Here is a 16,808-nt window from a genome sequence, read left to right as displayed (position 1 = left end):
GCAGATGTTTTTCAAAAGATACAGAATTGACAAATGTTTAAATTTCCTTACAAATGCTAGTGTGCATTTAGATTTCTGGGCCCAGGTTTTTGTGTGGTTATGCCAATTTCCTTCTCTGGAAGTACATTATTAATATCACCATTTTTTTTCTTCTTGCCTTCTGAATATTTTAATATCTTTTTTCTCTGGATTCTGAACTCCAAAGCTGATACCTCTTGCAAGTATCCTAACTCCAATATTATGCTCCTCTTCATTCTGGAAATAATTTCAGTGTGCCTAGACTCCTTCACTAGTTAAAACTTTATCAGTATTGCTGCAGTTTCTTAATAATTACAAAATTATGCAAGATCTTTATTGTCAGCAACAGAAACATTTATTTTTAATATTTATTTTAATTAATTTATCTTAGTAAGATTGTATTAGTGTATTATAGTTATACATAACACAGGGTTTATTTGAACATTATCGTGCATGTAAATAATATAATTTACTACACTTTAGTCCCCATTATTTATTTCCCTCTCCTCCTCACTCCCTCTGTCTCTCTTCCTTTACACTACTGGGCTTCCTTTTTTTTTTTTTTCCTTAATTGGTGCTTTATAGATATACATAAAAATGGAATTCAGTGTGGTGTATTCAAATATGTATATAGCATAATTTGGTCAGTTTCATCCCATAGTTTCTCCTTTTTCCCATCCCCACCCCACCAGTGGCCTCCTTTACTTTATTGATCCCCATCTATTTTCATGGGAACATTCCACCCGTCACTGCCACCCCCCCGCCCCTTATTTTGCTCTAATCTAACTTCCACATATGAGAGAAATCATTAAACCTTTGATGTTCTGAGTCAGGCTTATTTCACATAGTAGCATATGCTCCATTTCCATCCATGTGCCAGCAAATGCTGTAATTAAAATTTCCTTTTCTTTTTCTTTTTTTTTCTTTGTTTGTTTGTTTGTTTGGTGATGCTGGGGATTGAACCCAGGACCTCATGCATACTAGGCAAGTACTCTACCACTGAGCCACATTTCTAGCCCTCATTTTTCTTTATGGCTGAATAAAACTTAATTGTGCATACATACCACACTTTCTTTAGCTATTCATCTATTGATGGACACCTGGGCTGGTTCCATAACCTGGCTATTGTGAATTATGCTGCTATGAACATGAATGTGTCTGTATCACTACAGCATGCTGACTTTAGTTTTTCTGGATAATTATCAAGGAGTGGGATAGTCAAGTAATGGGATGATTCTATCCCTAGTCTTTTGAGGAATCTCCATATTGCTTTCCTAAGTTGTTGTTCTAATTTGCAGTTACATCAATAATATATGAGTGTAATTTTTCCCTAAACCCTCCCTGGCATTTATTATTATTTTAAATCTTTTTTAAAATATTTTTTAAATTATAGATGGTCACAATACCTTTATTTTATTTATTTATTTATTTTTATGTGGTGCTGAGGATAGAACCCAGTGCCTCATACATGCCAGACAAGTCCACTACCACAGAGGCACAACCACAGCCCTGTTTGAAATCTTAAAGATTGACATTCTAATTGTAGTGAGATAAAAGTTGTATGTAGTTATATTTGCATTTTCCTGATTGCTTGTGATGCTGAATATTTTTTCATATATTTGTTGGTCATTTGCATTTCTTCTTTTGAGAAGTGTCCATTTAGTTCATTTGCCCACTTATTGTGTTATTTGATTTTGGTTTTTTGGTTTTAAGTTTTTTGAGTTTTTCATATATTCTGGATATTAATCCTCTGTCAGAAGAGTAACTAGCAAAGATTTTCTCCAATTCTGCAGATTCTTTCTACACAATCATAATTGCTTCCTTTCTTTTTCAGAAGCTTTTAAATTTGATGAAATTCCATTTATTAATTATTAGCATTATTTCCTAACCTTAGGGGTCCTATTGAGGAAGTCATTGCCTGCTCCATACATTGGAATATTGACCCTATGTTTTCTTCTATGAGTTACAATATTTCTGGTATAATTCCTAAGTCTTTGATCCATTTTGAGGTGACTTTTGTAATGGGTGAGATTTAGGGACCTAGATTGAGTCTCTATATGTGAATATCCAGTTTACCTAGCACCATTTGTTAAACTGTTTTTTTGTACTATTGTCAAGTATTGGATGACTGTTTCCATATGGATTTGTCTTTGTGTCTTGTATTCTGTTCCATTGGTTTTCATGTCTGACTTGAAGCTAAGTCATGCTAAGTTGCCATCTTTGTAATATAATTTGAGGTCTGATATTATGATGCCTCCAGTGTTGTTCTTCTTGCTTATTATTTCTATGGCTATTCTGGATCTTTTAGTCTTCCAAGTGAAATTTAGGACTTTGTCTTCTAGTTCTGTGAAGAATGTCATTGGTATTTTTCTGGATATTACTTTGAGTCTGTCAAACACTTTTAGTAATATGGTCATTATGCCAACATTCATTTTGCCTATCAAGAACATGGACAGTCTAAGGTCTTCAAGTTCTTTCTTCCATGTCTTAGTTTTCATTGGAGAGGTTTTCCACCTCCTTGACTAGATTTATACCCAAGTACTTTTGAAGGTTATTGTGAATAGTATAGTCTCCCAGATTTCTTTATCAGAAGATTCATTATATGTATATGGGAACATCATTGATTTATGCATGTCAGTATTTTACCTAGTTATTTTCTTGAATTCATTTATCAGCACTAGAAGTCATCTGGTATTTTTTTTAATCTTCCAGAGTATAGGATCATATCCAAATAGAGATAATTTGACTACTTCTTTTACTTTTGTATTCCTTTAATTTCCTTCTCTTGTCTAATTTTTCTGACTAGAGTTTTGGAAATTATATTGAATAGCCATGTTGAGAGTGGACATCCTTGTCTTGTTGTGATTTTAGAAGAAATGCTTTCAGTTTTTCTTCATTCAATATGATGTTGGCTTTGGGTTTGTCATATACAGCCTTTAAAATGTGAAGGTACGTTTATTCTTCTTTCTATCCCTAGTTTCTCCATGATTTTTATTTGTTAGTTTTAAACATGAATGGGTGTTGGATGTTTTTGGCAGGGAGGGTTACTAGGGATTGAACTCAGGGGCACTCGACAACTGAGCCACATCCCCAGCCCTATTTTGTATTTTATTTAGAGACAGGGTCTCACTGAGTTACTTATTGTCTCACTTTTGCTGAGGCTCACTCTGAACTCATGATCCTCCTGCCTCAGCCTCCAAAGCCACTGGGATTACAGATGTGAGTCACTGCATACACCTGGGTGTTGGATTTTTTTCAAAAATTTCTTCTGCATCTATTGAGATGATTGTATAATTCTGTTTACATAGTGAATTTAATTTATTAATTTGCATAAATTGAACCAATCTTGAATCCCTGGGAAGAATCCCATGTGATCATGGTTTACTATCTTCCTAATGTGTTTTAAAAGTCAGTTTGCTAATATTTTTTAAGGATTTTTGTGTCTAGGTTCATCAAGGATGTTGGTCTATATTTTTTTTTCCTTGACATGGCTTTGTCTGATTTTTGTATAAGGGTGATACTGGTTTTACAAAATAAATTTATAAATGTTTCCTCCAATTCTATTTCATGAACTAATTTGACTACTTCATGAAATTTGGAATTATTTCTTCCTTAAAGGTTATGTAGAACTCAGCTGAGAATCCACTTGGTTATGAGTTTTTCTTTATTAGAAGGTTTTTAATTTCTGCTTCAATCCCACTGCTTGATAATCCTTTATTCAGATTTTCTAAATCCTTTTGGTTCAATTTGAGTAGATTCTATGTGTCTAGAAATTTGTCAATATCTTCTTGATTTTCTATATATTGGAGTATAAATTTTAAAAATAATTTATAATCATCCTCTGGATTTCACTACTGTCTATAGTGATGTCTTCTTTTTCTCTTATTATTCTTCCCTATTTTTGTTTATAATGGTTAGTTTGAATGAGGGCTTCTTTCTTTTCTAGGGCCTTGAGTTATAACACTAAATTATTTATTGGAAATCTTTTGGGTTCTTTTTTGATGTAGGCTTTCAATGCTATAAACTTTTTTTTAAACCACCTTCATACTGTTCCAGAGATTTTGATACGTTGTTTCTCTGTTCTCATTTGTTCCTAAGAATTTTTTTAACTTTCTCCCTTCATTTCTTCAATTACTTGTTTATCATTCAAAACTATTTATTTAATCTCTAGCTGTTAAAATGATTTCTGTCTTTTGTCTTAACATTGATTTCTAATTTTATCTCCCTAAAATCTGATAGGATGCAAGGAATTATCTTTCATATTTTTGTGTTTAGCATGATTTATTTTGTGTACTAAAATATAAAATATTTTAGAGAAGGCTCCATGGGTACCTGAGAAGAAAGTGATCTTAGTTATTGATGAGTAAAATATTCTATTCATGCCTCTTATATCCATTTGATTAATAACATTTTTTTTTAAGAGAGAGTGGGAGAGAGAGAGAGTGGGGGAGGGAGAAAGAGAGAGAGAGAGAGAATTTTTTAATATTTATTTGTTAGTTCTCGGCTGACACAACATCTTTGTTTGTATGTGGTGCTGAGGATCGAACCCAGGCCGCACGCATGCCAGGCGAGCGTGCTACCGCTTGAGCCACATCCTCAGCCCTGATTAATAACATTTTTAATTCTGAAAATTTTATGTCTGGATTACTTATCTCTTGATCACTTACCTAACAGAGGTGTGAAAAATAACCCAATATATTGTCCTGGGGTCTATTTCTTTTCTTTTCTTTTTTTTTTTTTTTTTTTTTTTTTGTTCTGAGGTCTATTTCATTCTTCATATTGAATAGGGTTTATATTATATACATCCATGCACTGATATTTGGAGCATAATTAGATATAATCTGATATCATGTTGTTAGATGTGTTCCTTGACTATTATAAAATTACCTTCTCTGTCTCTTCTGGTTAATTTTGGCATGATGTCTACTTTGTCAGACATGAGAGTAGCTAATCTGCTTGCTTTTGGTCTTCACTTGCATGCAATCCTTTCACCTTCAGCCTGTCTTTAAGGTGCCTTGCCTTTAAGGTGAATTGGTTCTTTCTTCTCCCCTATTTTTCCAGTCTATATCTTTTGATTAGAGAGTTGATACCATTTACATTCAGTGTTATTGTAGGAATATAAATTCTATTTTCTATTATTTTGACTTATTTTCAATGCTTAATTCATATTTGACTTTCCTTTGTTGACTGGTTATTCTTCTAGGGTGGATGCTGCATACCCTAGCTCTGATATTTACTTTTTCTTTCTTCTGCATGAATTATTTCATTGAGTATGTTTTGTAGTAATGGTTCAGAATTTATGGATTAACCTCTGTTTATCATGGAAAATTTTAATCTCACCTTCAATTCTGAAGGACAGTTTTTACTGGATATAGTAATCTTGGTTGACAATGGTTATATTTCTGGGCGTGGTCAATATTATTCCAAGCCCTCCTTAGTTTTAGGGTCTAGACTCAGAAATCAGTTGAAATTCTAATTGACTTATCTCTAAATGTAATCAACTGTTTTTCACTTGTAACTTTTAAAATTTTAGCATTGTTTTGTATGTTAGGCATTTTAAATATAATGTATCCTGGAGAGGATTTTTTATTGTCTATTTGGGGTACTAAATGCCTCTTGTATTTGCATTTCCATCTTGTTCCCAAGGTTTGGAAATTTTTCTGAAATTACATCATTGAAAAGTTTAGAGATACCTTTATTTTATATTTTGGGGTCTTCTCCTATGCTTTTTGATTCTTAGATTTGGTCTCATTTTATTAGCCCATATTGTTGAATACTCTGGTCATGGTCTTTAAATACCTTTTCTTTCTTATCAACTTTATTTTCATGATTACATACTTTGCTTCTGAGACCTGAGACTATGTCTTCTATTGGGTTTAATTTATCAATGAAGCTTTTAATTAAATTTTTAATTTGATTTATTTAATCTTTCATTTGCAGGATTTATGTTTGTTTATTTTTCACAATCCCTGTTTATTAAAATGGTCTTCCACTCCCTGTATTTTCTAAGTTCATTCCTTGAATTATCTTTTAGCTCATTGAACATTTTAACTGGAAAATTCCTAAATTCTTTCACCAACATTTTATTCACTATGGAGTCAATGGGATCCCTTGTTGAAGTGGCCTATTGTATCAGGTGTTGATACTCCCACTCAAAGCAGATCCTCTACTCTTCCCTGTATCAGCACCACTTGGAGAAAAGATGTTAACTGTTATCTATTAACTGTAATCACTTCAGAGCAAAGACATGTACTAATATTCTCTGGAGGTGCCTTTTTGGAAACGTTTTCTATAGTTTCTTTAATCTAGGTATAAATTCTAGTAGTGTTCCAGCATATTTTGATAAATTATTTATTAAAGATAGTAAAATTACTATTACTTTATATATGATAAAAAGGGAAGGAGATAAAATTTGAGCAAAGGAAAAAATAAAGAGAAAAGACAGGAAAAAATAATACAAACCAAGGTAAAAAAAAAAAAAAGAAAAGGATGGGGAGATTTGATGTAGGAGCAGGTGATGGAAGAGGGTAAAAGGACGACCAAGATGAACAAATATAAAGCTGAGTTCCAAAAATAGAGAATGATCCAAGTTAGTGTTTTAAAACATTATAAGAACTACAAGTTTAAGAGGGCACTATTGAATAATAGGAGAACATCTGTCAATTCAACCTGAAAATTCAACTCTGACTCATGCAGCTCAGTGGGGATAGAAATGTCATTTAGCCCACCTTCATCTTAGCTTCTGTGCAAGCTGTGGAAGCCCTGAATTGGGGTTAGCATTCCCCAGTAGTGATTTTCTCTTGGGTCAACTCTGCTCCACTCCTCTTTTCCATGGTGAAGGGGAGGGGTGTTTCAGTAACTTTCAGTTAGCAGGGATCCCTCTACAAGTTCCTCCTATTGAGGTAACCCATTTCAGAGATATTCCCTTCTGGGTTTTTCGTTCTTCTTGTTGTTGTTGTTACTAGCTGAAGGCAGAAAGCTGTAATGACTTTGTTTCTTCTAGGGAAGCTGACTCTACATTCAGGAACAGACATAATACAGCACCCTCCAAGCATGCAGTCTTGGATCCCTGGACTGATGAACAAGAACCAACTGATGAAAAATAAATCATAGCAACCACAGAAGTACCTCCTGTGCCCCAGCACCACTAGGATAATCCACAACTATAGTCCCCGAGTGTCCAATTAAGTTTACTTTCATTTAGATGCATAGATTCACAGAACATAATTTCAGAACACAACTTCATTTCTTCTAGGGAGGCTGTGAATTCTACAAATTGGTTGTCCTGCCCAGCAGTGCTTTCAGCCCACAATTTGGGCTAAATTTTGTGATCTCCTTCACTGTCTTTGCTGTTCCTGCCTCATTTTAACTTGGTTTGTTTTTGTTTCCAGCTATTGTTAAGGAATCAAGCTTCTGGGCTTTTTCACTCCCTCTTTTTCTCTTTCTTTCCATTTCTACCTGACCCCACCCTGGTCAGGATTCAGGGTTAATCTGTCCTTATTTTTGGTTTTGGTCACCAAACTCCATGTCCCTCCAAGTTGCTCCAAGTCTTAAGTGGTCCAGTATTGAGTTCTAGACTATTTATTCTTCTACCTACATTTCTGGTCAACTATTTCACTGCTTCCAAATATGCTGGGGTAAGAGGAGGTCAAGAATTGCTGCCTAGATCCACTCTGCTATCTTTGTTTCTTCATGATTGACTTATTTCACTTAAGATATTGTCCTTCATTAATCCATGTTGTCACAAATGGCAAGTTTTCCTTTTATTTAAAAGAATAATAACATTGTATTGTATTTATGTACCACATTTTAATCTGTCCATGCCAATTGAAATTTGAGTTGATTCCACATCTTGACCTCTGTGAATACTGTTTCAATGAACATAGGAATGCAGATATCCCTTTGAGATACTAATTTTAATTCTTTTGGATATATGCCCAGAAGTGGCATTGCTGGATCATGTTATTTTTAATTTTAAACTACTCCATATGTTTTACATAGTGGTTATACCACTTTTCACCATTTTATTTTCCCACCAGCAATACTAAGAGTTTTCTTTTTTCCATTTCCTCGACACCACGTTTCTTTTCTTTTTTAATTACTTAGTCTTTCATTAGCTGAAGTTTACTTTTTTGTACTGTCAGTTATTTATAGTCAGCCATATTCTGAAGAGTAAGTGAAAAATTATTTAAATTTCTAAAAAAATTAAGTTTTTAAATTACAAAAAAAAATTAGTTTGAAATTGCACATCATTCTGAGTTGCATGTCAAAATTTCACATGAAAGCATAGAAAAATTAAAAATGGCATATAATAAGCAGGTATTAAATCTGGGTAACTGGTAAAATATTTATTTATATACATTATACATTTATGTAATAAAACATTTCCATGGTAGTTATTTAAGAAAAAAAAATTTCACATGATCCCACTCCACCTGAGAGATGAGTCTGTCCTTTGTCTAACATGTCTACACTGTATATACTGCTCATCCATTAGCTATTTAATAGCCCTTTTGGTTATCAGATCAGCTGTCATGGTATCACAGTGCTGGTGTTCAAATAAGCTATATATTGCTTAATGATGGATCCAAAGTGCAATAATGATGATAGCAATTTTGAAATGCTAAAGAGAAGCTTATAAAGCGCTTTCTATAGGGGGAAAGGTAAATTTTCTTGACTTAATAAAGAGAGAAAAAATATATGCTGAGGCTATTAAGATTTATTGGTAAGTTTAAATATTCTAGCTGTGAAATTGTGATGGAGATAAAATAAATTCATGCTAGTTTTGCTATGACACCTTATACGCAAATAATTACCGCCACAGTACATAACAAAAACGTAGCTAAAACTGAAAAGGGATTGTATTATAAGCTCAATTCAATCTTTACTTTCAAGTCCCAGGATGTATCCTATGCAGATAAGGGGTTAACTACTATAATGGCCATTCTAACAGGTATGAGGTGATATTTCATTTCAGTTTGATTTGCATTCCCCTTATAATTTATGATATGATACACCTTTTCATATAACTTGTTTGGGATTTTGCAAGTCATCTTCTAAGAAATTTATCTTCAAGTTTTGTTCAGTATTTAACAGGTTTTTTTTTCCTTTCTACCCAGTTGTAGGAGATCTTAATATATTTTGTATAATAACCCCTTAATGGGGCTGAGGTTGTGGCTCAGTGGTTGAGCACTTGCCTAGCACATGCGAGGCCCTGGGTTCCATCCTCAGCACTGCGTACAAATAAATAAATAAAACAAAGGTATTGTGTCCAATCACAATTTTAAAAATATTTTAAAAACCCTCATTGGATAAATTATTAGCAAATATTTTCTATCATGCTGTAAATTGCCATTCCACTCTGTTGCTCCCTTTGCTGTAAACAGCTTTTCTATTTAATGTAATTCAACTAGCTTTTGGTTTTATTGCCTGTACTTTCAATATCATATATAAGAAATCATTGCCAGGCTAATGTCAAGAACACTCTCTTCAGTGGTTTCTTTTAGGAATTTTATAGTTTAGGTATTATATTTAAGTAGTTTAAGTGTTATATTAGGGTACTATTGTGTATGATATTAGAAAAGAGTTTCATTCAATTTCTTTGTATATGGATATCCCATTTCTATAGTACCATTTGTCAAAATATCTTTTCCACATTGTGTCTTCTTGGCATCATTGTGGAAGATCTGATGACAATTTATGAGTGAATTAATTTCGGGGCTTTCTATTCCATTCCATTTGTCAATATATTTTGTTTACAACAGTACTGTCTTGTTTTAATTGATCTAGTTTTGTGATATATGTTGAAATCAGAACTTAGATGCCTCGATTCAAAATTGCTTTGGTATTCTGTCTTTTGTGGTTCCATGTAGATTTTAGGATTAAGTTTTCTATGTCCAAAAAAAAAAAATATCAATTGCTATTTGATGCTATTTGAATCTATACATTACTAGGGTACTATGGACTTTTAATTTAGCTCTTCTAATCATTACTAAAGAAATGGATTTGCATTTACTTGTGTTGTCTGATTTCTTTCATCAAAGTTGTATTATTTTTAGTATACAAATCTTTAACTTCCTTTATTAAAGTTATTGTTAAATATTTTGTTTTTAAAAATATATTTAATTTTTTAATAAAGAAATAAAATTGGTAAATATATGAAGTGATATTAATTAGCTCAATTTGCCATTCCACAAATGTATAAATAGTTATAAACATCACATTATATTATGTATTTTATTGTTTCTGTTGACTTATAAATGGTAATTGTTTTTTAAATTTCCTTTTAGAACCATTTATTATTAGCATATAAAAATAGAGCTTTTGGGATGCTGATTGTGTATCCCAAAACTTTAATTAATTTGTTTACTGTTTTAACAGGTTTCCGGTGGAGTCCTTAGAATTTTATATATGGTCATCTCTTTCGAAATATAATCATCAAGGGAAACAGCATCCCTACCTTCCAATTTTTGTGGGAGGGTGAAAGGTAGGAGCCTGCTGATTTGCTCCAAGTAGCAAACCTACCTCCTATCGTAAAGATATGAGAAATTTATTTGTCAAGCCAATTAGCTAACACAGATGATCAGCTTAATTACTAAGTAAATTTAGGAAGAGCTGTATGTCATCTACTCTTCTTAATTGAGGACTACATATTGTTTATCTTAAGAATATACATTTCAGATTAAATAATCTGCTTTATTACATAAAAAGGTGAATTTTTTTTTCTGTCATTACACTTTCTTTACCAGGCAGCCTGTGATGCACATCACATTCTGGTTAACGATTATCAAATAATAAAATTACTTTCTGTTTTGCCTTTGCAGAGAAGTTCCCTAGGTTGGGAATATATATATATATATATATGGCATACAATACTCTTTATATTATAGAATTGAGCTACTCTGGTATTGTATTGCTTCTGATCCAGCTTAAAATTTCCCAAACTGGTCAGTGCTTGTTTCAGAAGTGTAGAAGTAGAATTGTTAGATGTTCCTGCCAGTTGCAGTGTTTATAAAGCCTGAGGAGAACACAAAGGACTTTAAGATATTTCATGCTCTGTTTATACATGGCTTCAAATAACGATCAAAAATCTGTCCCCTCACAGGCATAATAAATAGCACCAACTAATCAGTGATCCAGAGTGATCTTCTTTTCAAGCTTGGATGTGGCCTCAGATCACAGGCATATACTACCAATAAATTGGCATTGACTCAAGATAAAATCTAGGCCACATTTCAGATAGAATATGCAAGATTAAAAAAATATGAATATTGTTAAACATCTTTAAGAATTAGAGAAATGTAAATCAAAACTACACTAATATTTCATCTCACCTTCGTCAGAATGGCAATTATTAATAATACAAGCAACAATAAATGTTGATAAGGATGTGAGGAAAAGGGTTCACTCATACATTGCTGGTTGGACTGCAAACTAATGAAACCACTCTGGAAAGCAGAATGGAGATTCCTTAGAAAACATGGAATATAACCACCAACTGATATAGTTATCCCACTCCTCAGCTTATATCCCAAGGAATTAAAATCAGTATACTATGATGATGCAGCTACTTCAATGTTTATAGCAGCTCAATTCACAATTGCCAAGCAATGGAACCAATGTAGGTGCCCTACAACAGAAGAATGATAAAGAAAATGTGGTATAAATACACAATGGAGTATTACTCATTCATTAAGAAGAATAAAATTATGGCATTTGTCAGTAAATGAATGGAACTGTAGGATATCATGCTAAGTGAAAAAAGTCAGCTCCAAAAAACCAAAGGCAGAATGTTCTCTCTGATTTGTGAATGTATAAGGAGAGAGGGGGAGATGAGAAGTTCGCTGGACTAGACAAAGGGGAATAAGAAAAGAGAAGGGGGACGGAATAGAAAAGACAGTACAATGAATAGGATGTATCTTTTCTATCCTTATAAATAAACACATGACCAATGTAACTCCACATCATATACAACCATAATAATGAGATCATACACATCGTATACAACCATAATAAGGAGACCATATACATCATATATATCATATACAGCCATAATTGGAACATGTTATACTTATTCTATGTATGTAAAATATGTCAAAATACACTCTACTGTCATGTGTCCCTAGAAAGAACAAATTAAGGAAAAGATCATTAGGACTGAATTAACAGGATGAGACTACACTTATATAATAAAATACCATAAACTTGTGGTTTACAAACACTTAACTTGGGAGGCTTATAATCCAAGATCAAGAAGGTAGTTCAGCGCCTGGAGAAAGCCTTCATCCTGGTTCATAGAAAGGATTTTCTTGCTGCAACCTCACATGGTGAGTTCTGGTTTCTTCAGCACATTAGAAGGCCATTATTTCTGTCTATGAGATCTGTACCATCCTGAACAAATCACCTTCCCAAAGCCCTACCTCTCAACATCATCCCTTTTGGTGATTGGGTTTCTTTCTTTTTTAAAAAATTTTTATTGTTGGTTGTTCAAAACATTACATAGTTCTTGACATATCATATTTCACACTTTGATTCAAGTGGGTTATGAACTCCCATTTTTACCCCGTATACAGAATGCAGAATCACATCGGTTACACATCCACTGATTTACATATTGCCATACTAGTGTCTGTTGCATTCTTCTGCCTTTCCAATCCTCTACTATCCCCCCTCCCACCCTCCCCTCCCATCTTCTCTCTCTACCCCCTCTACTGTAATTCATTTCTCCCCCTTGTTTTTTTTCCCTTTCCCCTCACTTCCTCTTGTATGTAATTTTGTATACCCCTGAGGGTCTCCTTCCATTTCCATGCAATTTCCCTTCTCTCTCCCTTTCCCTCCCACTTCTCATCCCTGTTTAATGTTAATCTTCTTCTCATGTTCTTCCTTCCTACTCTCTTCTCAGTTACTCTCCTTATATCAAAGAAGACATTTGGCATTTGTTTTTTAGGGATTGGCTAGCTTCACTTAGCATAATCTGCTCTAATGCCATCCATTTCCCTGCAAATTCTATGATTTTGTCGTTTTTTTAATGCAGAGTAATACTCCATTGTGTATAAATGCCACATTTTTTTTTATCCATTCGTCTATTGAAGGGCATCTAGGTTGGTTCCACAGTCTTGCTATTGTGAATTGTGCTGCTATGAACATCCATGTAGCAGTGTCCCTGTAGCATGCTCTTTTTAGGTCTTTAGAGAAGGGGAATAGCTGGGTCAAATGGTGGTTCCATTCCCAGCTTTCCAAGAAATCTCCATACTGCTTTCCAAATTGGCTGCACCAATTTGCAGTCCCACCAGCAATGTACAAGTGTACCCTTTTCCCCACATCCTCACCAGCACTTGTTGTTTGACTTCCTAATAGCTGCCAATCTTACTGGAGTGAGATGGTATCTTAAGGTGGTTTTGATTTGCATTTCTCTGACTGCTAGAGATGGTGAGCATTTTTTCATGTACTTGTTGATTGATTGTATGTCCTCCTCTGAGAAGTGTCTGTTCAGGTCCTTGGCCCATTTGTTGATTGGGTTATTTGTTTTCTTATTGTTTATTTTTTTGGGTTCTTTGTATACTCTAGAAATTAGGGCTCTATCTGAAGTGTGAGGAGTAAAGATTTGTTCCCAGGATGTAGGCACCTTATTTACCTCTCTTATTGTTTCTTTTGCTGAGAAAAAACTTTTTAGTTTGAGTAAGTCCCATTTGTTGATTCTAGTTATTAACTGTTGTGCTATGGGTGTCCTATTGAGGAATTTGGAGCCCGACCCCACAATATGTAGATCATAGCCAACTTTTTCTTCTATCAGACACCGTGTCTCTGATTTGATATCAAGCTCCTTGATCCATTTTGAGTTAACTTTTGTGCATGGTGAGAGAAAGGGATTCAGTTTCATTTTGTTGCATATGGATTTCCAGTTTTCCTAGCACCATTTGTTGAAGATGCTATCCTTCCTCCATTGCATGCTTTTAGCCCCTTTATCAAATATAAGATAGTTGTAATTTTGTGGATTGGTTTCTGTGTCCTCTATTCTGTACCATTGGTCCACCCGCCTGTTTCGGTACCAGTACCATGCTGTTTTTGTTACTATTGCTGTGTAGTATAGTTTGAAGTATGGTATCTCGCTATACCGCCTGATTCACACTTCCTGCTTAGAGTTGTTTTTGCTATTCTGGGTCTTTTATTTTTCCATATGAATTTCATGATTGCTTTATCTATTTCTACAAGAAATGCTGTTGGGATTTTGATTGGCATTGCATTAAACCTATAGAGAACTTTTGGTAATATTGCCATTTTGATGATGTTAGTTCTGCCTATCCATGAACAGGGTATATTTTTCCATCTTCTAAGATCTTCTTCTATTTCTCTCTTTAGGGTTCTGTAGTTTTCATTGTATAAGCCTTTGATTCCCAAGTATTTTTTTTTAAATATTGTGAATGGAGTGGTTGTCTTCATTTCCATTTCAGAGGATTTGACACTGATATACAGGAATGCCTTTGATTTATGCGTGTTGATTTTATATCCTGCCACTTTGCGGAATTCATTTATTAGCTCTAATAGTTTCTTTGTAGACCCTTTTGGGTCTGCTAGGCATAGAATCATGTCATCTGCAAATAGTGATAATTTAAGTTCTTCTTTTCCTATTTTTATGCCTTTAATTTCTTTCGTCTGTCTAATTGCTCTGGCCAGTGTTTCGAGAACTATTTCAAACAGAAGTGGTGAGAGAGGGCATCCCTGTCTTTTTCCAGATTTTAGGGGGAATGCCTTCAATTTTTCTCCATTCAGAATGATGCTAGCCTGAGGCTTAGCATAGATAGCTTTTACAATATTGAGGTATGTTCCTGTTATCCCTAGTTTTTCTAGAGTTTTGAACATAAAGGGATGCTGTATGTTGTCGAATGATTTTTCTACATCTATCGAGATGATCATATGGTTCTTATTTTTAAGTCTATTGATGTGGTGAATAACATTTATTGATTTCCGTATACGGAACCAGCCTTGCATCCCAGGGATGAATCCTACTTGATCATGGTGCACAATTTTTTTGATATGTTTTTGTATCCAATTCACTAGAATTTTATTGAGGATTTTTGCATCTAGGTTCATTAGAGATATTGGTCTGTAGTTTTCTTTCTTTGAAGTGTCTTTGTCTGGTTTAGGAATCAGGGTGATGTTGGCCTCGTAGAATGAATTTGGAAGTTCTCCCTCTTTTTCTATTTTCTGGAATAGCTTGAAAAGTATTGGTATTAGATCTTCTTTAAAGGTTTTGTAAAACTTTGCTGTATACCCATCCAGTCCTGGCCTTTTCTTAGTTGGTAGTCTTTTGATGGTTTCTTCTATTTCCTCAATTGATATTGGTCTGTTTAGGTTGTCTATATCCTCCTGACTCCATCTGGGCAGATCATATGACTTAAGAAATTTATCAATACCTTCACTATCTTCTATTTTATTGGAGTATAAGGATTCAAAATAATTTCTAATTATTTTCTGTATTTCTGAAGTGTCTGTTGTGATATTGCCTTTTTCATCCCGTATGCTAGTAATTTGAGTTCTCTCTCTTCTTCTCTTCATTAGCATGGCTAAGGGTCTGTCGATCTTATTTATTTTTTCAAAGAACCAACTTTTAGTTTTGTCAATTTTTTCAATTGTTTCTTTTGTTTCGATTTCATTAATTTCAGCTCTGATTTTAATTAATTCTTGCCTTCTACTTCTTTTGCTGTTGTTTTGCTCTTCTTTTTCTAGGATTTTGAGATGAAGTGTGAGATAATTTATTTGTTGTTTTTTTTTCTTTTTTTAAGGAATGAACTCCAAGCAATGAATTTTCCTCTTAGAACTGCTTACATTGTGTCCCATAGATTCCGATATGTTGTGTCTGTGTTTTAATTTATCTCTAAGAATTTTTTAAATTTCCTCCTTGATGTCTTCTATAACCCATTGATCATTCAGTAACCTATTGTTCATTCTCCAAGTGATGCATGATTTTTCCTTACTTCTTTTATCGTTAATTTCCAGTTTCATTCCATTATGATCAGATAAGATGCATGGTATTATCTCTACTCCTTTATAATGTCTAAGAGTTGCCCTGTGACATAATATATGATCTATTTTTGAGAAGGATCCATGTGCTGCTGAGAAAAAAAGTATAACTGCTTGATGTTGGGTGGTATATTCTATATATGTCAATTAAGTCTAGGTTATTAATTGTATTATTGAGTTCTATAGTTTCTTTATTCAACTTTTGTTTGGAAGATCTGTCCAGTGGTGAGAGAGGTGTGTTGAAGTCTCCCATAATTATTGTATGGTGGTCTATTAGACTCTTGAACTTGAGAAGAGTTTGTTTGATGAACATAGCTGCACCATTGTTTGGGGCATATATATTTATGATTGTTATGTCTTGTTGGTGTATGGTTCCCTTGAGCAGTATGTAGTGTCCCTCTTTATCCCTTTTGATTAACTTTGGCTTGAAATTTATTTTATTTGATAAGAGTATGGACACTGCTGCTTGTTTCTGAAGTCCATTTGAGTGATATGATTTTTCCCAACTTTTCACCTTCAGTCTATGTATGTCTTTTCCTATCAAATGCATCTCCTGTAGGCAGCATACTGTTGGATCTTTTTTTTTTTTTTTTTGATCCATTCTACTAGCCTGTGTCTCTTAATTGGTGAGTTTGAGCCATTAACATTTAGGGTTATTATTGAGATATGGGTTGTTCTTCCAGCCATATTTGTTTATTTATGTTACTTAACATGGTTTGTTTTTCCTCTTCGATTATTTTTTCCCTTTGCTGTACTACCTCCCACTATTG

General features: G+C 33.8%; 1 non-coding gene across 1 annotated transcript; it reads right to left on the bottom strand.

The window, feature by feature from the left end:
- Nucleotides 1-960: 960 nt before the first annotated feature.
- On the bottom strand, nt 961-1,031 carry Trnat-agu (transfer RNA threonine (anticodon AGU)). Its single transcript has one exon. It is a non-coding gene; the product is annotated as a tRNA-Thr (tRNA).
- Between the last annotated feature and the right edge of the window lie 15,777 nt (nt 1,032-16,808).

Source organism: Callospermophilus lateralis, chromosome 1 (genome assembly GCF_048772815.1).
Source record: "Callospermophilus lateralis isolate mCalLat2 chromosome 1, mCalLat2.hap1, whole genome shotgun sequence".
Classification (NCBI taxonomy): Eukaryota; Metazoa; Chordata; class Mammalia; order Rodentia; family Sciuridae; genus Callospermophilus; species Callospermophilus lateralis.
The sequence above is the reverse complement of the archived record's forward strand: the minus strand, read 5'-3'. Positions and strand labels throughout refer to the sequence as shown.